The sequence below is a fragment of the Podarcis cretensis genome (genome assembly GCF_951804945.1).
Source record: "Podarcis cretensis genome assembly, chromosome: 7".
Classification (NCBI taxonomy): Eukaryota; Metazoa; Chordata; class Lepidosauria; order Squamata; family Lacertidae; genus Podarcis; species Podarcis cretensis.
In genome coordinates, this window is record NC_137176.1 from 62,996,436 (window position 1) to 63,021,652 (window position 25,217).

The 25,217-nt window shown below is 43.5% G+C and overlaps 1 long non-coding RNA gene across 2 annotated transcripts in view; it reads right to left on the reverse strand.

The window, feature by feature from the left end:
- Positions 1–25,217, reverse strand: part of LOC307219794 — a 61,982-nt gene that overhangs the window by 26,525 nt on the left and 10,240 nt on the right. Inside the window, exon 3 of one of the 2 annotated variants that reach the window (XR_013840566.1) lies at positions 12,282–12,806. The exons of the other annotated variant lie outside the window; for it this stretch is intronic. This is a non-coding gene — a long non-coding RNA (uncharacterized lncRNA). Of the gene's footprint in view, positions 1–12,281; positions 12,807–25,217 lie in introns of those variants that run through there. 2 annotated transcript variants of the gene reach the window in all.

The window sequence follows — 25,217 nt, forward strand, 5'->3', positions numbered from 1 at the left end:
CCCTTCCAACTCTACAGTTTGATGATTCTTTGATCCATGTCATGAGCCTCCTGGGGTCCTGTACTGGGGAGAAAGGAAGGATATAAATAAAATAAACAGTACAAAAACATTTTTGCGAGGGTTGACATGCTGGTTTCCTGCTTGAATTAATGGTGGACATGACTGCTTGTTATATCAGGGGCAAAGAAAACCATAATGTTTGTGATGTCTGTTCAGACATTGGACCACTGTAAGGAAGTGAGTACCTTTTCAACCAGGCACTAATTCTTCCAAGACCAAATGCCTAAGTGAAGTCCTTACAATGGATTTTGCCTGTGATGAGGTGCAGCTTTTTTCTAATCTATGCTAGGACACAGATGGGAAAAAGCAGTAGATACACTCCCCTAAGTGCTATTGCAAACCTGGGCATTTACTAATTTTATACCCCAGCAACAATCACAACCTACCTTGCTAAAGTAGCCTTCGAGATGAGAGTGAAAAAGGTTAAAAGAAAAACTCAGCAACAACATCTGGGAAACCATCATTATTATCTATAACACTGCAGGAAAAATTCATTCCACAGAATAATGTTTGGATTCTTCCTTGCAATGAAACAAGTGATTACACTAAATTGTTTCCTAATATCATAGTCTTTGTGTAAATGAAATTCAGTGTTAGAATGTCACCTATCTGGGGGGGAAATGACTGTATGTTAGAGAAGCACTAAGGCTGAATCATATTTCTTGTCACACACTCAAAAGCATTTTTATGTTCTTATGGAATTATATTATATCCAAAAGAAAATAAATAGGCAATTGGGTGCTGGAGAAAGATCTTGAACAACAAAGGGCGGGAGGAGACTGATGAGCTGTGTTCTGCCTATGTGTTTCCTAGATCCATCCCGCTGTCATGGGCTCCATGCTAATAGGGAGCTTTTGTTCTGGGGAGAAAAAGAGATAAGTACAGTGGACAAGTAGCAAGTATGAGAGATGCAATGGGGCACAGTGGTCAGAATGTCAAACAGGAGTGATGAAACCACGTTGTAATCCCCCCTAGAAGCTTCAGTCAGCACCCCTACCAACCACTCGTAGGGGTGGTTATCTAGGCTGTTGTCACTCCAGGTCCCTTCCAACTCTGTGATTTTAAATGGTGAGAACCCTAGACAAGAGAGGGACAGCAATTTCTCCCCTCACCAAAAACTTAGAAGGGGAGAAACAAGAATGGTGGGGATCGCTGCAATGTTCCTCTCAAAAAGGTTGGGGTACCGTGTCTGCTTCTGAGGCGTGGAGCAAACCTACAGGGTTCCCTAATCTGAGGTCACACACACAAACACACTGCTAGTAGTTTGAGAAGAATTACCTCAGGTGACTAGAGAGGTATGAGTTGTTATTTCTGTCGTCTGAGATATTTAAGGCCAAGCTGACCAAAGATTATGGTTGGCCAAGCCTAAAACAAAGTTCAGTAGGGTTGGCCTTTATTCTCATTAAGATTCCTTTTGGTCCTAGACAGCGCTGCCTGTAATGGCCTCAGAAGGGGTCTATTTCTTTTGTATGCTTGCTACGTTTAAGCCACATATCGCTGTAAGCCCAGTCATATGAGGTAACAGTGAAAATATCATCCTAGACTGGTGCACCTAGATTTCCTGAGGCATAGCTAAGCACTGTAAGCTCAAGAAAAAAAACTTTCCGCAAGAGAATCAGAGCAGAAGCATCTCATGCAGAAACTTCCCCTTTCCAAGATGGGATTTAAAATGCAATTTCTGTTTTGCTTCAATCAGCAAGCAATAAAATAGAATTACTGAACCCGCCAAAACAGATCAATGGCCTAACCTTATTTAATAAACTATGTGAGTCTTTAAAGTCCCAAACATCTACTGCTGTATACATGCACAACTTGCATTCCTAAATGTTAACAGTCCAGCAGACCAATTGTACAGATGATTTAGTCATTATGAATAAACATGGCTTTCTGATCCATTTTGAGTCAGTGAGATTAGGGTATGTACAGACTCCTGCAGATCACTAAGAACCCCAGGGAAATAGCATTCATATTTTTAAGCCTTGTATGTTCGACAACGACAACAAAATCCATAATTAACTCCCCTCCCCACCCAAAAAAAATGAAGAAAGGCCAAGCGGAGCTCTTTTATTTGTATCTGACTGTAAAACTAAGTAGGAACGAGTGGCTGCAGTTATTCTTCTGTATCTAGATGCATAATTCTTGAGACTAAACTCTGCAAAGAGGCTCTTAAGCTAAATTTCAATGGTAGAGCAGGTATTCTGCATGTATAGAGATACAGACTCAGTTCACCCCATCTCAGCTTGCAAAGTGGGTTTTTTTCTTTTTAAAGCATCTTTACTGGAAAACTTGGAAGGTGACTACCAGTTGAGATACAAACAATACAGAACTAGATTGATCTGATTCAGCCCCATACTACATCACATTACTGATGCCACAAAACTGCCCTTGTCCTGTGATTGCTTTGGGTCTCAAAGATGCTTCAGATTATGTGAATATCTAAAATTACCTCGATATTTTCCACACCAGTGTGTCAGTGGTTCTGGTGGAAAGGGAAAGCTTCTGTGGAAAGTGCCCACATAATCAAAGTAACCATACATTTTTGGTGTCATGAAAACCATCCACCGAATCTTGGCTTGGGCCTCAGCAAAGTATCTATTTGCCCTCTCCTGGACTCTTCCCACCTCTGTGCAGGAGACAACTGTGTGGTGGTTCTGCTAAGCAACCAGACTGTTTGTTCACAGGAGTGTTACTGTCCAGTGTTGAGTCCATGTTGGCCCCATCAGAACGATCTGTATATTGCTAAAGAGAACAACATGTAAAGTTAGAGGCACTGGGAACATAGAAACATAGAATACAGTCTTATACTAAATCAGAGCGTTGGCCCATCTACTTCAGTATTGTCCACACTGGTTGACAGCAGCAGCCCTTTGGGACTTCAGACAGGATTTTCTCCTAGCCCTACCTGGAAATGCCCAGGACTGGACCTGGGACCTTCTCCATGCAAAGCATTTATTCTACCAGCAGAAACACATACTGGCTGCATTAACTTAACATGGAAGAAATATTATACTGATAATTAGAGTTGAAAAACTGCTTTGTACCCAGATTCTAAATATTTAAATAGGTACATCTGCCTGCAACTCTGATGCAACATTGCTATGACACCATCGTTTTATGATGGCTTAATTGTTGACATTTGTTTGCTAAGCCCTCCTGTGTTGGAATAGCACATCTTAGGATCAGACAACTAGAAACATATTTACATCCAGCACATCCAGCATATAAGCACCCAAGAGAGAAAGTGGTTGGGTCTGCCGCAGATCACATTGCAGCTGACTTCCTCAGTATGGAAATGTGCGCCTAACTTTGCATTTTGTTTTCTCTTCTCCACATTGTCTTCCTGTTCTCTACCTATTCATTTCCAGCTATCAAATTCTTAAAACGGAGAGATACCATTTCCCTACAGAAATAAGGCTGGAGCTGCCATGAAGAGAATTATTCATAGCAGAGGGCTAGATTTCATCTACAGTTGTGTATGTATAAAGCCACTATGGAAACTGGCTCATAAAATTATTGAATACTTTACTTCCTTACTTAACGAAGCAGTTCTTTGTAGCTACTTAGCATTTTTGCCTTTTAAATATTGACATCGTCTCCACCATCCTTTCATATACACAAGTGTAGCTATCTCATAATGTTCAGTTGATATAAATGTGGTGCCATTTGGCCATGAAGTTTCCTCCCTGCTTGGAATAGTCCTTTCTGTGCAGACCAGACCACCAACACCAGTTCTTTAATGTTAAATGGCTAGAAGATGAGCTGGACAAGCATATTGGCAGTGGCTCAACTCTCCAAAGGGGTATGGGAGAATGTGATGCTTATGACCAACACCTAGATGAAAGTCTAGCAAGCTTGCACATTGAGCATACTGCTTTATGGAAGTGAGTTGTGGACAACTTACACCCACCAAGAGCAACACCTCAATGCCTTCTATATGCATTGCATCAGGAAGATTTTGGGCATCACATGGCAGGACAGAGTCTCAAACAAAGATGTGCCCACATTCCCAGTATGTTTGCACTTCTGTCTCAGTGATGTCTACTCTGGCTTGGTCATGTACACAGAACGGAAGGTGGCAGGATCCCCAAGGATTTGCTCCATGGGGAGCTGGCTTCTGGCGCCAGGTCTGTTGGCAGACCAACTCTGAGTTACAAAGATGTCTGCAAACATGACATGAAGGCTGGCAACATTAACCCCACCATATGGGAATTCCTCACAGATCATCACAGTACCTAGAGGTCAGGTTGTCTATCCACAGCAGTGACCAGAGCAGGAATGACCACTGAGAGGAGTACAGAGGGAAGGAAATGCCATGGTGCACCAGTAACAGCAAAACCATACGCCTTCATCTGCCCCAGCTGCAAAAAAATACGTCTCTCCTGTATCGGTCTGTACTGCCACAGCTGGCACTGTAACTCTCTGATAGTTTGACTTCCCCTCCAAAGGCACACTCAACCAAAACAGGCAGATGCCAACAACAACAGCAACAGAAGGTGATAACTGTTGAGAAATGTAGGACATTGTCTTATACTGAGCCAGCCTGTTGATCACTCTAGCGTGATATTGTCTACACCATGGGTAGGGAACCTGTGGCTCTCCAGATGATGCTCAATTCCTATCACCCCTCACCATTGCCCATGCTGGCTGGGGCTGATGCGAGTTGGAATCCAACAACATCTGGAGGAGTACAGGTTCCCCATTCTGAGAATAAGAGCTGTTTGACTGTGTAATGGTCTCTCTCAGGAGGTTGTGGGCTCTCCTTCATTGGAGGTTTTAAGCAGAGGTTGGATGGCCATCTGTAATGGATGTTTTAGGTGAGATTCCTGCATTGCAAGGGGTTGGGCTAGATGACCCTCGGGGTCCCTTCCAACTCTACAATTCTATGATTCTGACTGTTCTGAAAAGAAGGTTTCATTTGTGACTATGCTAATTATGTGAGCCAGTCCACTTGATCTGCACATGTATGATTTGCACATATACTTTACAAAAAAAAAAAGTACTTGGTGCGAGTTTAGTATTACCGTCATTCTTGCCCTAGCAATTTTAAAAACCTTTGGCATTATGACCCCATTTAACTTCCTGAGCATTCCTTGGGAGCTTTGAAATTTGCTTCGAAAAGGCTGTTACTGAGTAAGTTGACTAGGCTGCCATTTTGTGGATCTTGCTCAAGACTCCAAATTATCCAAGCTTTGGTCCTGCCCAGCAACAGTATACACTTTCTCCTAAGTCAACTCAGTTTCAGGAATGTAAAATTCCTCACCCCTGATTTAGACTGTTCCTTTATTTGATTATCTGTAAAAAGAAGCCTTTTCAAACAGCTATCCAGATGATAAATGGATATGGGTAGAATTTTGCTACACAGGTGATTTTTTTTGTGAACAAAGAGGAGTTGCCTGCATCGCTGAGAGAGAGAAAAAATATCAGCACAGCTTTCTCAAAAAGATGACCTTCTTGATCAGGTAGCACTGCTTTCAGAGGCCTGCTGTCATTAATTCCCAGGAACACCTTGATTGGTTCCTCTGCCCCCTTTTTCTAGCCACTGCTTAGATTGCAAGCATCTGCCTCCAGCAAAGGAAGTGAATCTAAGACAATAAAATGCATACATTTTCTATTGAACTGCAGGGTTAAAAACATTAGCGTAAATGGTGGCTGAAAATCTGAGATTAAAGCATGAATCTCATTCCAGTTCACTTGTGACTCTGAGTGGGGGTGGAAATGAATTGAAGTCTCTAGACCACAGTGCCTTAATGCAATCATCCATACAGCAAATTACCTGGAATGATTAGATTGCTGAAGTGTACCCATGGGTCCTTACCCATTATGTATTGGGGTGCTGGAATCTCTGCTCTTTCAAAAGAGAAGCTAAAATTAGATGAGATATTACCATTCTGAAACAACCACTAGAAACTGTGATATATCTCCTCCACTGTTCTCCTACTCTTTCCCTTTCTTCCTTTTCCTTATCCAGCCCCCCGAATAAAGCTCCATGTCTGAAACCATTTTACTCATTCCTTGCACAGGAAAGAAAGTAAACACAGCTGTAAGGTTTTAATGGCTTGAAGATAAGTGTACATATTTTTCTTGTTTTTGGTATCACACGCTGTTGACTGAATTTCAAAGTGAGCAATAATAGCAGAACTGTGAGCAATTGTTCCGATGCAGGGCACATATTAATACCCAGACTGAACCTACCAATGGTGAAGCATTGCTATTGCCATCTTTCTAGTCAATGCAATCGCCACAAATTGCTAAATTGTTGAAGTACTGTACATTTCTGTTGAGGGAGAGATGGCAATTTCTGAGGTAACTGACCCACAACACAATTATGACTGCAGCAGGCCTGAAGCTTATTTGGACTTTGTAAGACAATGCAGCCAGCACTTGAAGTATAAAAATAAAGGAGAACACTGACTTCTGCTAAACCTGGGAAAAAACCTATCTAAACAAACAGGGTGTTTGCTATGCATACACATTATCTTTCACTGTATTTTTTAGTTTAACTCAGACCCATTGCCAAAAGAATTGTACATGTCAATAAGAAGTTAGCATGTTTCCCAGCTGAAAGGTTTTAACCTTAACTGGTTAAGACACCTTTTTGCAAATAGGGTGCAACATATACCTTAATAAGTTAAGGCCAGAATCTTTAACGTTCCTTCATGAAAACATGTGTGTAGAGTTTGCATGTACATGACTTGGTTCCTCGACATTTTATTGCTCAGTGCTGAGATGACTCACTGATACTTGAAGGGAAATTATATGAATGTTGTGTCCATGGTGCTCAATCTGTAATGGTTTATTTGCATCTCAAAATCATTTCCTGAAGATGCGGTCATGAGTGGATGTGTATGGCTTCAGGTCTGAGAAAGGTCTCGGCTCAGTGCCCCAGCTGTGGGATAACTTGACAACAACAGCAACATGCAGTTTTGAGACTTCATTTTAAACTTCTCTTGGTGCTTTGCAATCCCATTGGAACAGATTTAAACAATGTGTCAAGGAAGTAAGGTTGTGCCAATGGAGATGGCTCGATGAAGGTCAGAGTGTAATTTACCCACAGTGCATGAATGAAAGGTTCTGGTTCTGCAAAATTTGTCTCCACCCTTTTCTGTGCCATGTTAGCAATTAGACTGATGTTGTTTTTCTGGTTCTGCTTGTTTACCTTGAGCATCAGCCTGACTCGGGAACGTTAAGCAGCTGAAGATTTTCTTAATGTGGAGATAACTACTGGGAGGAAATTCCATTGGCTTAATTTCTAGTTAGCAACTCTAATTATTACACAGATGTTAAATATTAAGACAGGCACAGGCAAAACCCTGATTCACCATGGGGTTCTTCAGTAGACAGCATAGCAGACTGCAGCTGTACACACATTGCAGAAATTCCTCATTAGTCTTTCATTTACTGTATGTCTTTAGACACATCGCCATCTCTTGGCCTCCATTCAAGAGGAGGGCTGTGGCTGATGGTGGAATGCACTCCTTAGTGCAGCAGGGCTAGGAAAGACCTCTGGCTAATTCAGAGGCTGCCAAATAGAGCCCAGCCATATCTTGAATGCACCTAACTCCCATCAGCCCCAAGTCAGCATGGCCAAAACTAAAGGTTGATGGAAGTTGTCCAAGAACATCTGAAGGGCACCATGACTGTTATCTCTGCCCCAGCCAGAGAGCAACTGCTGAAGTAGGTCATGCTGGACTGGATGGAACAATGGTGTGATTCAGTATAGTTGCCCACACCGTTTGCAAAATGCTATACAAAATGTGTCGCAGCGCTGAGAATAAGAAAGGCCACTACTGTGACAAAGGGGAGGCTGGAACCAGGATTCTTAGAGATAATACCTGCTCTGAATTGACACTGATCCACTTTGGCTCCCAGTAAATTACTTCACGGTTCTACTGTACAATAGTAAATTAAGAGATGGTGAAGTATTAACTCTTCATACTTTAAAAAGGTGCAGAAATTAAAATAATGCTACATGCGTGCGATGGCAGAGCCTGAACAACCGGGAGAGGAAACAATATGGATATAGCAGCCCTTGTGTTTTCCTAGAATATTTACCTTCCAAAGATTAATTTAAATCAATTTAAATACTGTAGCTCTTTAGATTGTCCCACCTATTGCCAGACAAGGGTACGGCTTGCCTGCTGAGGTTCCTTCTGCTTCATCTTTATAAACCAACTTCCTTTCTGTAACATAATTTGGGAGGCTTTAGGAGCTAATCTGGTCTCTGGTGTCCAACTTTAAAACCGACATGCATCTGGTTGGTGATTGTTGCAGATGAGGGCAGGAGACAGGAAGAAAGTTGCGCTTGTTTCTATAGCAGGATAGGGCTTGATCTATTGGGGGTTGCTGCCACCTGCTGGAGAGCTGAGAATGTTGTGAACTGCTGACACTTCCGTGATCTACTGTTTCTGGGCCGGATCAGGCAATTTGGCCTATTGCAAACATTGCCAATTACTTCGTGGAGATTGTAATATGCTAGGATAGCACCGGTACAAAATCGCTGTTTGTGCATGCAGCAAATTAGGGTTGCAACGTATTACGATTTGCATACTTGCAACATTCATATTTAATGTAATGAATTGGGATGTTGTATACACTGTTATTAATTGCTGGTCTCCAAAGGAAGAGCAGACTTTATCATGGACCCCCACACAGCACATAATGGTTAAAAGACCTTCATATCATTTCATCACCAAAGATGTGCTCCTGTCCAGCTCATAATGTCCAGCTGGATTTTAAAGGGAGCGCCAGGTTGCTGAGAGTAAATCTCAGATTATTACCAAGCTCTAGTGCCTCCACATTCATCATTAGTGCCTTCATTGTTGCAACAGCAGCACCAGTTGCTAGGGGCCTGGTACAGGGAGTTTTCACTGCATCACTTTTCCCAGCTTTGCCTAGTAAGGCAGTACAGCTGTTTCTGGATCAGGATAGCTTGATTGCAATTGTCCATACATTCATAACCTCAAGCCTTCTTTACTGTGATGCACTCTATGTGGGGCTACCCTTGAGGCTGTAACTAGGGCCCACTGCCACCCATCTACTCTGTCTTTCCACACATGCCCTGTGCTTCAGACGGGTAGGGGAAACCCAGAATAGATTTCGGCATGCCTGGGGGCAGGGGGAAGTTCCATTGCACAATTGGGAACCTATGGGATCTGCAGTGGCTGTCAATCTGCTACTGAACAAGGTTTGTTAACATATAAAGCCCTATACATTAATCTCTTACATATCCAGTAGGTCACTGCCTTCTGTGGGGGCATCTGTCCTTGGTCCCTACAATCTCAGGTAGATGCTCCACAGCGACTTGAAGCAGGGCTTTCTGTGTGACAGGCCATGCTGAGATACCACAGGTTACCCACTATTTGCTGATCCTGGAAACAAATGAATATATATTTTTCCCGCCGAGTTTTTCTAGAAGGATTGGATCTCTGACTTGGGTATTTGTAATAGTAGTAATAATAATAATAGACTGGAGCACTGTTTTAGCAGAGGAGAATGTGTTGTTGTTGTTGTTGTTGTTGTTGTCGTCATCATCAGCAGCAGCAGCAGCATTCAACAAAACTTAGGTGCTACTGCTTCCCAGTAAGCAAGAAGCCACACATACCCTGCCGTTCCTCCTCCTCATGGTGCCATTGTGTTTGGGGAGTAGAACCAGAGTGGTTAGGGAGTAATCAGCAAAATTGGCTTTTTCCCATTTTGGGAATTTGTTTGGTTTGCAGAGCTTAATTTCAAATCAGTCTGGGAAGGGGGGAAATCACCAATTACTACTACCAAAGCACGACCCCCTAAAAAGGATCAAAGGTTTGGCATGCACACTTTTGTACGTCTCATGAGATGTGCACATTGCATTTAATGTTATGCTCTGTTGTGTCCATGACAGTCGTACCTATGCTAATATTAGAAGATACAGAAGCCGAGCCTTCCAGCTCCCATCAGCTGGCATGGCCAATGGTAAGAAATTATGGAAACTGTAGTCCAAGGCCTACAGGCCGAAACTGTAGTCCAAGGCCGAAAACTCCAGCTGTGGAGCTGTGGAGTCTCCAGCTGTGGCCACTACCCTTATTTTACTTACTCCAAAACAAAAGAGGTCAAGCCCTTGTATGTTTAGCATACCTGGGTGTGTTGCAAGGAGCAAGAATTACTATCTGAGTTGTCCAGTTGGTGCTTACTTACATGTTTGAGGGTGCGAGCGTATGCCAAAAAATAGATAAGAATTTAGCTTGTAGATTATTTGGTTAGAATTAGGGGGGATTTATGTTGGCTTGAATCAGCTCCTGATTTTATGTACATTCCTTCTATAGCCCCCATCTTTCTAAAGTTAACGGTCACAGCGCAACCCATGATGGGTGTCCAATTGAATTATTTCATCTCAATGCCAATGCAAAGTTCTTTGAAGAGGGAACTATCAGATTAGTTGGAATCTGATAATCTTAGGAATTCACTGAATCATAGGAATTTATTGAGTTAAGTCCTCTCAAATGTAATATTTTGTATTTTGTAACCCCATAGATATGTAGAATCTAATGTTTTCCAGCTCCGTTGCTGTTTTCAAAACTATGGATATTTGAACCAAATGCATGTTTTACATTGATTTTAAATGTAATAACATTGGATCGGAATACGGCAAAAGGGCCAGATAAGGATGTGGAAGATAAAACATTGATGACTATTGGCATAAGTGGACCAAGCATATGCGTCTTTGTGCTGATTGTTCCTCTATAGCAGCTATCATCATTGTTCCTCTATAGCAGCTATCATCATTGTTGCCTTCCAGGTGGTTTGGCCGCCTACAACTCCCAACAGCCCCAGCCAGCATATGCTGGCAGAGGCTGATGGGAATTGTAGTCCAAAACATCTGGAAGGCACCAGGTTGGTGATGGCTACTATCAGGGGTTTTCCACTTGGTAATTATGGCCACTGCTGTCCTTGGAATTCGCATGGAATCTTGCATTCACCCCAGAGTTGCAAGGTGAGCCATATAGCTATCAGAATTAGCATGGAGCATCTTGCTGGCAGCGAAACATCTTGCTGTGGACAGGCCCTGCTCACCCAAACTAGCCAGACGAGGCTATAAAAGGCTGCCTGTTGGAACTAGGATCATGCCTGAGCAACAAAGCGTTCCTGGTTCTGGTGTGTTTCCATGAATTCCTCAGCTTGAACCCCCTTGGCTTGGTCACGCGGCTTCCAGCTCACCTTTAACAGCTTCTTAACAGTTTAAACAAATGTAGAAGTACAGGCAAGCCCTGTGTTAAGAAGCATTAAGGCAGGCATAGGCAACCTGATACCCTACAGATGTGGATACACTGGTACTCCCTTCACTTGTGACCACTGGCCATGCTAGCTGGGACTGGGGATAGTTGTAAGCCCCCCTGCTGTAGAGATGGGAACATTTCTTTCTGTTTCTCGGAAACATCCGCCAGTGCAGCTGGTCATTCAAGAAACAAAATCCATCAAACTTCCTAACTGCTCCTCCTCTGCTTTCCCAACCAGCATACTGCCTCTGTTGCATCCCACTATTAGTCTACCACTATTCCCTATTTCATTTGGAATCAAAGGTCTTGGTATGTACAGTGGACGCTCGGGTTGCGAACGTGATCCATGTGGGATACACGTTCACAACCGCAGCGTCCACAACCTGCAGCGGCGCATCTGCGCACGCGCGGGTTGCGATTCGGCGCGTCTGCGCATGTGCGACTGCCGAAACCCAGAAGTAACCTGTTCCACAACCTGAAGCGTCTGTAACCCAAGGTATGACTGTAATTGGTATGTAATTCCACATGACATGTTGAATTTTATTCACTTCCAGGAAGATAGCCGTATTAGGCAGTGTACACATTACCAGCTCAAAATGCAGTTAGGTCATTCTTTTTGCAGTTCAGATCCTAGGTGGTTTGGAGGAAAATGCATCAAAACACAGTATTTCATGAGAAGCATCAGGATAGGGACAGGATAGAGACAGACTGGCTAATGTCGTGTGTTTACTGCTTCCCAAACCAATGGTAGAAACTCACTCTATGCAGAGTAAGCAGGAGTGTATACACAGCCTTAGGATGTTGTATCAAAACCTAAGCACTTTGTAGTACCTTAAATGGTAGAAAAATTGTTATGGCATAAGATTTCATGGATCACAGTCCATTTTATCAGATACATCTGATGAAGTGTACTATGGTCCACGAAAGCTTATGTCATAATATGTTTTCTCATCTTTAAGGTGCCAAAGGCACAATTATACATTTTCAAGTACTGTTTATTCAGCTATTCACAGTAAGAGTAAAATGAACTAATTTTTTTAAGAAGCACATATATTTAATGCATCCTTACAAAGCAGGCAGGCATTTGTCCTGCTGCAACTTTAGGTTTAACACAGATTTCTGCTCCCTGCCCCTTTCCACATCTATGCTAATCTGGATGGAAGTTATAGCGCTGGAACCATTTGAGTAATCCTGTTTATTCTGAATATTTCACAGGTAACTAAAATCATTTCTGGTTGGTTTTATGGCTTCGTTAAAAAAAAAGAAGAAAACATTTAAATGGACTTCTCGTTGCAGGATATATATAAAACCATTGTGCCCTCTCATATTTGAATCCCTAGCTGGAGCCTTCCCTCACTTAGGGACAAACCTAATAAAGGCAATTAAAGAGGGAAACTGCAGGGAAGCTGAGCTTGCCACTCTGGTTACAATGGCATTCCTGCTGCTTGGACAACAGGCACACAGCAAACAAGGAACAGCTCCATAAAGACAAGGAACCTGCAAAAATAATGAGTTTTAAATTATCATAGAAGCTCTTTAAACAAAGCACAAAAAAACCACCCCTGGAGGAAGGAGATATATAAAAATTCAGCTATGGGAGACAGGAAGGAGCATCTATAAACCAATCCCTCTCTGCCTACCACACACACACACAAAAAAAAAATGATCCCCACCACTCTAGGAAAGGTATTATAGAACGCAGGTTGTTTGCTGCCTGGCTGTCAATGAAAATGTATTGCCGCTCCAATCCCACAGCGTCTCACGCCCCCCCCCCCTTTTTTTCAAAATTAAAATGCTTTGTCTGGGGACAGTTGTTGACTGATAAGGAGGGACTGCCTGGATTTCAGTGTGACATTATTTCCTTGCAAAAGCATGGCAAAATTAATTTGGCTAAAGGGAAGGCAGCACCGATGCAACATTGAAATGGAATGAATTAAAAGAGGCTTTCTTCTGAAAGCAGGCTGAGATGGCTTACCCCCTTCCCCCACCCACCCCTCTTCTCTTGTATCTCTACCTGTATTACCCTTCAGTTACAGGGAATGAAATATGTGTTTTTCAGAGCACTCCCGTCTGTTTTCAGATTCAAATGACTGAGAAGTAATGCAGTTGGGGGCATTAGGAGAAAGACTCTATGCATGTTTTGATTGAACATTTCACATTCACTATCCTGTTTTTAAAGAGTTTTATATGAGTTGAGTGAATATCAGCCAATACAAGATTTGTATGGAAATGGACCAATAGCCACTCCCTTTGCTGTCATTTGTGCAAAATGCCTAGGGATTGAATGGAACAGAATGCCTGCTGTATATAAAAATACTCATTTTACAATCTAATGAGATGGGACCTTTCTGGCCACCTGGAATAAGAAAGCAAACCATAAACAAAACCATTTTCCCTCTATTACATCTGACACAGGGCCTCATAGATCTAGATTTGGATGTTATTTTTTCAGCATATTTAGCTCTTGTTTTATTTCACTGAATCACAATAACCCTTGTTTGAAATATTCTTCCCATTTAAACAGTGCCCTAAATATCTATTGGAACGGAGATGTATTCTCATCATCCCTAAGTCAAAAACTACAAACTGGCAAAAAAAGCTAGGTTAAGACAACCATTCACTTCACTATTCTAAAATAGAGTGATTCTTTCCAATCAGGTGAGTGGTTCCTGGCTGTTGCTGTTTCTTTTTTTAAAAAAAGAAAATATGCATATGGTGCCCATTTTAATAATTAACATTCAGCATGGTGTTTGCCCATTCAGGAACAGCGCTGAGATAAATTTTGACTGTGGTCCAACTTTAACTGCTCTAATAAATTGTTGCTTTTACACAACTACTGTGGTTCTGTGTGGGCCTTATTATCTTGAACCTCTTCCTTGGGCAGGAATATATGGGAAGAGTGCTTCCTCAAGCATCAAGGTCTCAAACTGTTCAGGGGTCTTAATGTCATCACTCTTCGGGAAAGACAGCACCACTGCCTTTTTCAAGCCAATAGGAACCAGGAAAGTGATTGGGAGAACATGTGGCTTGACTGTTTCAGTCTGCAACAACTGAAACTGATCAAAAGAAGAAACTTGACTAGACTGTGTGCTGGACACCATCCCAGATGAGATACTTTGGCATCAAGATTTGAGTAGAACCTCAAAGTCTTTAGAGAAGAAGAAGAAGAAGAAGAAGAAGAAGAAGAAGAAGAAGAAGAAGAAGAAATAGGTGACACAGCAGGTAAGCAAAGGTTTCCAAACAACTTCCTTCCAAACATGATTCCAATGTGCTCTTTGCCTGCCACATAGTAAGCACAATGTTATCGTCTTGCTTGTGCCTGACCACATTCACTGTGTGACTTGGCCCATTTGCACTCCAGTCATCATCTGAGCTGCTTAATTGCCTGTAGACAGAATCTGTCAACCAAAAAGTTCCCCAGAGTATTCAGCAATCCATTGGATCTCATAGGTGCCCCCGGGGGGCGGGCGGACAACTTAATTTGTCTCCCACCCTTCAATCCAAACCTAAGGAGGAAAGAGTTTGTGCTTAACAATACCTCATTTCCCCAGTGGCAGAAAACAAATGTCATGTGCTACTGAGGCATCCTCATGGCAGCCACAAAGTCCCAAGCAGGCCCTTCCTAGCATAGACATTGAAGTCTCCCAAAACAATAGTCCTGAGGTTCTCCAACACAAGCTCAGAAACCACCTCAGCCAGGGAATTTGGTGATTAGCTATGCCTCAGCCGGATCCCTGCTGTCTCCGTGGCCCAAGACCAGGTATGAACCCTAAAGTTGGTGCCTAAGTAGATAGATCTCTTTGCAAAGGCGATGGATTCATTTTGCCGCACTATTTACAACATAACTGTCTGATTTCAAGTAATTTAGATACACGTGCCAAGTTAGTCAAATGAGGTCACTTGAAACATCTGCATATTCTTTTTAAAATAATTATCTATCATCTATCTATCTATCTATCTATCTATCTATCTAATCTATCTATATGTAGTACTCCAGTAAAGACATGTGTCAGTGATGTAGTATTTTGGTGGCAGTAAGTGAAGCCTTTATTAGAGAGCTACAGTAGCTCCTATCTATCAGCCTTCACCCCTGTCGAAAATGCAGGAAGCCTAATGCGGGGGTGCAACCTCGAAGAGCATAATGCAGGGTGGTTCTGTAACCCTGTAAGGAAAGACTATATTGCAGCCACTCTCACTCAGCCTGTTCCTATTCTGCCATATGCAGATGTTAGCAGCAGATTGTTACATTACATTAATGGCAGGGTTATAGTACATTTCTCACTCTTCCTGCTTCACCTCATTACTCCCTGTGATATGGACATAATATTATTCAGACTTGTCTCTCACCCATCTGAAACATAGCATCTATACTACTTGAAAGCATCTACAGGGTGTGTGAATACACACACACACACACACACACACACACAGAGTGTGTGCGCACGTGTGTCCCAAGACTTGAGCGAAAGAGTATAAACTTCTCTCTCTTTCTGCCTTCTTTGGGGTCTGCTGCTTCCAAATCACAGCAGTATCAAATTCCTGGATTTATCCATTGTCTCCTATGAAGAGGTGACATTGTTACCAATCTAATGAGAGAAAGAGCATCAAAAAGAACCGGGGAAGCTGGACTGCAGACAAAGGAATTGTCAGTCTAATAGCTTATGTTTGATGCCACACATACAGATGTTCAGTCCTAAATCTACCCACGTGAATGCAATTTCTTAGCCTACTCTGCCACCACGAGGCCACAGTACAAAGCACATGAAGAAATCGGGAAATATTTGGTGGGTGTGTTTTCCCCATATTGACATATTCTGAATCTTGGGCACATCTGGAAACAGGGTAAATAATGAAGGTGCCAAAAATAGGATCTATGCATATACATAACTGTAATAAATAAATGTAAATAGAACAGATTTGGGGATTGGATTCCCAAATCAATTTTCCCAAAGACTCCATTCAGGCATAACATGGCCAGCTGAGATTTATTTATTTATTTATTTACATTTTTTGCAGCACTTTTCAATGTATCAAAGTGCCGAATTACAAAACCTCTCTTACGCATCTTCACAGAATCCCCTTCAGTAGATTTAGTGTTGCATGAAACCCACTGAAGAAATGCTATTATTAATTCTCTTTCTCTGTCCCACTGAGAATCTATGGGATGGATTAACAACCAATTGGTTCCATGGGAATGTCTGTTCTGCACTGCTTTTTCATTTTCACCCTCCAAATTAAACAGCTGATTATTTGTGCATGCATTTTTGCCCACAATGAATTAAGGACTCTGAAATCTTAAAGTTGCAATTATGGGCTGCCATCCTAACCCTATTAATTTGGAAGGAAGCCAAACTGAAATCATGTACATTCACTGTCAAGTAAACATGGCAGCAATGAGAAGTTGAAAAGGATTTGCCACAAAAGGTCTTCAAGAAGATTATTGGAAGAGGTATGACAAGGAATTATGAAATAGTGAGATTGAAGCTCTCCATGGCGAGTGTGGAAAGTGTGCTTGTTGATGCCTGTCCATCACTTCTATTATTATTATTATTATTATTATTATTATTATTATTATTATTATTATTATTTGTATACCGTCCCCTATACCCATAGATCTCAGGGCAGTTCACCAAATAAAATTACAACATAAAAAACCTACAAAATACATAATAGAATTAAAAACAAACTCTGAAGGACAGCATGCTCCCACATAAAATCTGTTGGATTATTGCAGAATTGAGGTACAGTGGTACCTCAGGTTACAGACGCTTCAGGTTACAGACTCCACTAACCCATAAATTTTACCTCGGGTTAAGAACTTTGTTTCAGGATGAGAACAGAAATCACGCGGGAGCGGCGAGGCAGCAGCAGGAGGCCCCATTAGCTAAAGTGGTGCTTCAGGTTAAGAACAGTTTCAGGTTAAGAATGGACCTCCGGAACGAATTAAGTACTTAACCCAAGGTACCACTGTAGTACCTTACAGGCAGAAACAAACCTAGGCTCCCTTGCACCATGGGCCAGGAGCTAACAGTACCGCCAGCCAACTGCGGAGGAGACCTCACACAGCTGGTGCAAGGAGCCGAAATGGAAAGGCACAATTTTTGCTCCCCACACCAGGCCTGGGCCCTTAACAGGGGTCAATCCCTAGGTACACCCCTGCTTACAGGGATGGGACCTTCTAATTCTAGCACTCCATTTGTGAAACTTCCTTTTCCGGCCATTAAACACCTACTTTACAAAATTAAGCAACCATTGAACAATGCAAAATAATGATACCTAGTCTTCTAAAAGGTGGCTAATTACTCTGGAGACCAGAAGCCTAAGTGGTCTCTTTTTGTTACCTGTTGACTTCATCTATGCTCCTCTGAGCCTTTTTGACAAAGTGGAAAGAAACTTCTGGATTTGTATCTGTCTGCTAAATCATTGGTTTAAAAACCTTGCCTCGCTCCCAGCAAAATCCCAATACAGTGGTACCTTGGGTTAAGAACTTAATTCGTTCTGGAAGTCTGTTTTTAACCTGAAACTGTTCGTAACCTGAGGTACCACTTTAGCTAATGGGTCCGCCCGCTGCTGCCGCTGCGCCGCCGCTGCGCGATTTCTGTTCTCATCCTGAAGCAAAGTTCTTAACCCAAGGTACTATTTCTGGGTTAGCGGAGTCTGTAAGCGACTGTAACCTGAAGCGTCTGTAAGCTGAGGTACCATTGTATATAAAAGAGGATGTTTTGCTGCTTTGGTCAACACAGAAAATACTGCAACTCCCCACTGCTAATGACACCTCTGCCTCCCCACCCAGTCAATGATGTCAAGAAATGAAGGCTGAAATGAATGCTGGGGAGGAAGAGTTGGCATCGGGAGGAGGAGGAGGAGGAGGAGGAGGAGGAGGAGTTTGGACTTGATAGACCACCTTTCACTCCTCTTGTTGTTTAGTCGTTTAGTCGTGTCCAACTCTTCATGATCCCATGGACCAGAGCACGCCAGGCACTTCTGTCTTCCACTGCCTCCCGCAGTTTGGTCAAACTCATGCTGGTAGCTTCGAGAACACTGTCCAACCATCTTGTCCTCTGTCGTCCCCTTCTCCTTGTGCCCTCCATCTTTCCCAGCATCAGCGTCTTTTCCAGGAAGTCTTCTCTTCTCATGAGGTGGCCAAAGACTCCCCTTAAGGAGTTTCAAAGTGGCTAACAATCTCCTTTCTCTTCTTCCCCCACAACAAACCCTCCGTGAGGTGAGTGAGGCTGAGAGACTTCAGAGAAGTGTGATTAGTCCAAGGTCACCCAGCAGCTGCATATGTGGAGGAGCGGAGACGCGAACCCGGTTCACCAGATTACGAGTCCACCACTCTTAACCACTACACCACACTGGCTCTCTCGGGAGAGGAGTTGGCAGCATTGGCGGGGGGAGGAGGCGGCATTGGTGGGCATTGATAGAGGAGTTAGCAGCGGCGGGGGCAGAAGGGAAGTCAGTGGTGGCAGAGGGGAAGCGGCAGGGTGGCGAACAGCTAGCTTCCCCTGGGCCCAGATCTGCTTCTCCCCCCAGCTGTACTATACTTTCTGCCCTGAGGCAGCTGCCTCACTGAGCCTGATCTGAAACATAAACTAGCTTGAGAGAAGATGCACACATCCATTTTTATGCCTAGAATATGCATCTGTGAAACAAAACCTTGCAATAAAAAGGGCCTTGAATGTGGTTGAATAAGCATTGCAATTGAGTGAAGGAGTAATTCATGCAATTGAGGACACAAAGAGCAAAATACCAAGCGTGCTAAACTGTTCCTCTCTGATACCTCTGTGACAGAAAGGAGACGGAAGACAAGCTTCTGCTGAACTGTGAAATCAGGCTAGTGGGAAAGGCTGCAATCCTAGCCCCACTTACGAGGGAGTAAGCCTCATTGCATCAAATAGGACTTATTTCTGAGTAGACATGGCTAGAATTGCAGCCCTAGACGGCTTTGTGATGGGCCATTAGCCACTTCATTAACTTTGTCTTTAAGGTGCCACAAGACTCTGTTGTTTCTGCTGCAAAAGACTAACAGGGTTACCCAATTGGAAATTCATTAACTTTGAAAGGTAACACACAGGTAAGGTAATTGATTTGCTAATATCTGTTGGTGACTGAGGTATGCATGTCTACTGTGCACTATAATATAAGTAAAAACCCATATATTTCCACATCAGCGAAGGGAAGAAAGACGTGCTCGAAATAAGCCAATTGTAGAGGAATGGGAAACACCAGGTGAAAGCATAGATGATTGCCAGAATGGGATGAGGCACATTTGTAGGTATATCCTGAACATGAACACAGGCTGAGGTCTTTTGTAGCCTGACGCCAAGCAAGCAGGGGCTGGGAGTCTATTTATTTAGATTTTGTAAGCGGCTTTGAATTTTATTACAATCAAGTGGTATATAAACCTTATGAAATAAATAAATAGCAGCATAAGCAAAAGGGGTGTTTTCTTTCTGCAAAGAGCTTCCAGTCTCCATTTCAGCCATGGGCAGAGGCCACAGAGAGAGAAGGATCAGGTGATTCCTGGGGACAAATGAGGTTCTGAGTACATTATGTCAGTTTGCTAAGGCTGCAGTTCTAAGGATGCATACCTAGGAGTAAGCCCCACTAAACTCAGCTGGATTGACTTTGGACTAGCTATGTGCATGATTGCACCCTATGGGACTGGGCAAGCAGGCATTCCTGTGGGTAGGCTGGGTCTGCTCACGCTCGGACATCCAGCAGCACTGGAACCATACCCTCCAACATTTCTCCGATGAAAATAGGGATGTCCTTGATGGCAGAAAGTGAGGAGGAATTAAAGAACCTTTTAATGAGGGTGGAAGAGGAGAGCGCAAAATATGGTCTGAAGCTCAACATCAAAAAAACGAAGATCATGGCCACTGGGCCCATCACCTCCTGGCAAATAGAAGGGGAAGAAATGGAGGCAGTGAGGGATTTTACTTTCTTGGGCTCCATGATCACTGCAGATGGTGACAGCAGTCATGACATTAAAAGACGCCTGCTGCTTGGGAGGAAAGCAAACCTAGACAGCATCTTAAAAAGCAGAGACATCACCTTGCCAACAAAGGTCCGTATAGTGAAAGCTATGGTTTTCCCAGTAGTGATGTATGGAAGTGAGAGCTGGACCATAAAGAAGGCTGATCACAGAAGAATTGATGCTTTTGAATTATGGTGCTGGAGGAGACTCTTGAGAGTCCCATGGACTGCAAGAAGATCAAATCTCTCCATTGTTAAGGAAATCAGCCCTGAGTGCTCACTGGAAGGACAGATCCTGAAGCTGAGGCTCCAATACTTGGGCCACCTCATGAGAAGAGAAGACTCCCTGGAAAAGACCCTGATGTTGGGAAAGATGGAGGGCACAAGGAGAAGGGGACGACAGAGGACGAGATGGTTGGACAGTGTTCTCGAAGCTACCAGCATGAGTTTGACCAAACTGTGGAAGGCAGTGGAAGATAGGCGTGCCTGGTGTGCTCTGGTCCATGGGGTCACGAAGAGTCAGACATGACAAAACAACAACAACAAGCCTATGTATATATAGTCCCTCACCCATCTAACTAGGTTCCCCCAGCCGCTCTGGGTGACTTCCAACATATATAAAACATAATACAGTGGTGCCCTGCAAGACGAATGCCTCGCAAGACGAAAAACTCGCTAGATGAAAGAGTTTTCCGTCTTTTGAGGTGCTTCGCAAGACGAATTTCCCTATGGGCTTGCTTCGCAAGACGAAACGTCTTGCGAGTTCTTGCGAGTTTTTTTCCTTACCCCCCCCTTTTTCTAAGCCACGAAGCCGCTAATAGCCGCTAATCTGCTAAACCGCTAATAGCCGTGCTTCGCAAGACGAAAAAAAACGCAAGACGAAGAGACTCACGGAACAGTTTAATTTCGTCTTGCGAGGCACCACTGTAAAACATTAAACATTAAAACTCCCCTATACAGCGGAACCTTGGTTTTCGAGCGTCTTGGAAGCACAATGTTTTGGAACCCGAACACCGAAAACCCAGAAGTAATTGCTTCTATTTTTGAACACGCCTCAGAAGTCAAACGGCTTCCAATGTGTGGTGTTGTTTTTTTTTTCACAATGAAAATTGCCAACAGCTCTTTGCGCCTTGGTTGTCAAACGTTTCGGAAGTCGAATGGTCTTCCGGAACAGATTATGTTTGACAACAGAAGCCCCTTCAGATGTCTTCTAAAGGTTTCATAGTTACTTATCTCCTTGGCTGGTGGAGTGGGGAGGGTTGTCACTTAACTCCATACGCTTCAACATGTCTCTGATGAAAATAGGGACACCCTACCATACCCTTCAACATTCCTCTCATTATAACAGGGGCCTAAGGAAACGCAGGACATTCTGGGATCAAATCAGAAACCGGGACGGCTTTTGTAAATCCGGGACTGTCCCTGGAAAAGGAGGGTCTGTGGAACTTCATGAGTCTCAGTCTGCTCACTGTCCCACTCATGTTCCTGCCTTCTGGGTTACCAGGGCAACCTCACTGAGATGGGTGATGGAAGACTCGATTGCCCTGCCTCTGTGGGTGGGAATGTCTCCTAGTGAACGACTTGGGGTCTACCTGCCACCTCATTCAGTAATCTTCTCCCAATTGTCCTCTCCCTTTGTTGAATCCTGCCAGGACCTCCTTGTTTGTTCTCACTGAACCCATAACACAAACTGATGAATAAATGTGATGAACTTAATTTGACATGTGAAAAATGAAATAAATCGGTAGAAACCAAGATTTATAAATATATTCATCCCTTCTAGAATAAGGATGCGGACCAGTTTTGTACAAATCCCAAGGTTTAGATATGTATCAGGCTGGGCAGCCCCGTGCAAGCTCTGAAACATCTTGCTTCTGTATCTTTTAAAAAATAAATCAGTAGGTAGGAGATTTTTGTGTTCAATCGTAATGCCATTATGTAAGAGACACATTCCTATTTTAAATACCACCACACGAGGGCAGCCTTTGAATATATTCAAATAAAACGATGTACCTTTTCAAGCTGTTTGTATGGCCTGAATTAATAAACTATTTCAAGGTGTTTTTACAACTTGATCTCTCAAGTTCAAATGAGAGGTTTAGCACAAGATGCAAAAATCACACACTGCAAAACTACCCCTGCCTTAAGATACAGCAAGGAAGAAGTATTTCCATTCTCCTGAATTAGGTTCCTGTAACTCAAGTTTGTATTAGGAATCTGCTGTTAGGATTTGAGTTTGGATTATTATGTTTTTATTTAATTGATTGTTTGATACCTTCAGGGAAGGAGTTGCATATTTTTCTATTACTTGTTGACATGAGAACCCTAGGTGTTGGAGATGTAAGCTATACAGTGGTACCTCAGGTTACATACACTTCAGGTTACATACGCTTCAGGTTACATACTCCACTAACCCAGAAATAGTGCTTCAGGTTAAGAACTTTGCTTCAGGATGAGAACAGAAATTGTGCTCCAGCGGCACGGCAGCAGCAGGACGCCCCATTAGCTAAAGTGGTGCTTCAGATTAAGAACAGTTTCAGGTTAAGAACGGAACTCCAGAATGAATTAAGCACTTAACCCGAGGTACCACTGTAAATGTATTAAATAAAGAAAAAGTGGGAAAGAAGCAACGAGTGGATTAGAGGAAATTGGAACGAGTGCAATACTTGCAAAACTACTCAGGAGTCAGATTAGCTCTCTGTCTGGAGCTGATAAACTGTCCTCAGTATAAATGGCTTTGCAGGTAGGGCTGGGAATGGCTGGTGTCTGAAACCCTGGAGAGATGCTGCCAGCCAGTGTTGACAATACTGGGCTAAATGGGCCAATGGTCTGACTGGGCATGAGGCAGCTTTCTATATGAGAGATGGGGTCATTGCATTTGCCTTAAAAATGGATGCACTTTATATAAATCATAGCTTTAATACAGTCTTATTACTGTATTTTGTGGTTTGTAGTTTTACCATAACCATAGTGTGTGTTGAACTTGGATCAGGAAGTACTGCGCTTCGTGTGCTAGACTCGGGCCAGAAAGAGACTTCCGGGTTAGCACCTCCGGTAATGGCTGAATTCCTCTGATCGGGAGGAATTTGCCTCATGGAAATCTGGGTCTGGCCGCCACAGCGAAGGCGGAGACCCACTAGAAATCACAGGCGGGTGAAGCCTGTGAACGTGGGATTCGGCTGGCACCTTTTGCACCTCCCCTACTCGCGGGGAGACCCAGTTTCGGGGATCCGGAGCGACGTGGGGTGAGCGGCGCGGTGCTTCGAATTGACTGCTTCTTCCACGGAGCGAAGCCGCATAGCTGTTGCCGGAGAGCGCTGACTTTTTCCTGTGGACAATCTGATCTTAAAGCAACTACCTGTGAGTAGAGCTGAGAATTGGATTTTTAAATGTCTTAATTTGGTGCCGAAATGGGGAGGTCTAAAACAGGAAGTCCACCTTCCCCTTTTGGAAATAGATTGAAGCAATGAGGATGCAAGCTGAAGTCTCGGAAAACCTATTGTAAAGGACTATATTTCCATCAGTAAAAAATACTAAACCCCCCTTGGTGGCAGGAGAAGAGGGGGGAAAGTTTTGGACTGAGTATACCTGCAGGAGAGAGCGAACAGAGTTAATGTGATGGCCTGGGATTCTGATTCAGAGGCTGAACCAGAGGAATCCCAGCCTGCACAGGAGTCCCCGCCTCCAGGGCTGGCTGAACTGGAGCAAGGCCTAGATTCTGAGGAGCCTGCACCTGTGTCAGATCCTCAAGAGCAGGCACCAGGTGAAACCCTTCTGGCCCCAGAGGTGCTTGAGGACTCAGTGGCTACAGGTGAGCCTCCTCCGGGGCCCAGTAACCCTTCGGCCTCTCCTGAACTACAGAGGCTTAGGGCAGAGAGGCGAAGGGAACTGGTTGCTCCCAGGAGGAGTGCTCGCCTTAAGGCCAGAGGAGGCGGGGCTCCTGGGGGCCTGGCCTTAGAAGAAGATAAAGGTCAGTCAGCCCGGTCCCAGGTTGCGGGAGCAACGTCGTTGTTGGCTTCAGACCTTCCAGTGTTCCTGTTCCCTGCTCGGCCTCCTGTTCCTGACCTTCCAGCATTCCTGTTCCCTGCCCGGCCTCCTGCTTCTGATCTTCCAGCGCTCCTGTTCCCGCCCGGCTCCCAGCTTCTGACCTTCCAGCGTTCCTGTTCCCTGCCCAGCCTTCTGCTTCTGACCTCCCAGCGTTCCTGTTCCCCGCCCGGCTCCCTGTTTCGGACCTCGCCTCTCATCTTGTGAACTCTGACTACGATCACGGTACCTTTCCCCCGGGACCAGCACAGTTAATATACCACCGCTCCGATCCTGGAAACGGGCTGCCAACAGGAATGACCGTGATTAGAACGTTCACTGACAGTTAAATAAGAGGAATACATTGTTTCCATGGTCTCCGTCTGCGTTTAAAAAGGAGTAAAAGTAACAGAAAATTGAAACTAACTTTATTGTTTGAATTGAGTTTAAAAGGACTAATACAAATAGAAACTGTTTCCCTCTAGAGGAACTGTTTCCCTCTAGAGGAAGCTTTTGAAACTGTCACAAGAGTTGAGCTGGGGGAATCCCCAGCTGCAAGATAAAAACCTGTGAGATTCTGGGGACCTTGAATCGGTTAAGAATGTTGACAGAAGAGGCCTTAGTGGATGTATTATGCAAGATAAGTGACTCATTGGAACAGCTTCACAAAAAGGTGGATGTGGTAACCACCAAAATTGACAATTTGGGATAAAAAGTGAACACAGGAACTGACACAGGAATCTACTTTGACATGGCAAACTGCGGAGAAGGCTAGGGAGAAAGTTATTGCCGTTGAACCTAAAGTAACACAATTGGAGAGAGTCCCAGCCTTACAGATGCAATTTGATGATCAAAAGTTGATGCCTGCTATGATTGAATTTAAAGAAAATCAGTTTTCGAGGATCA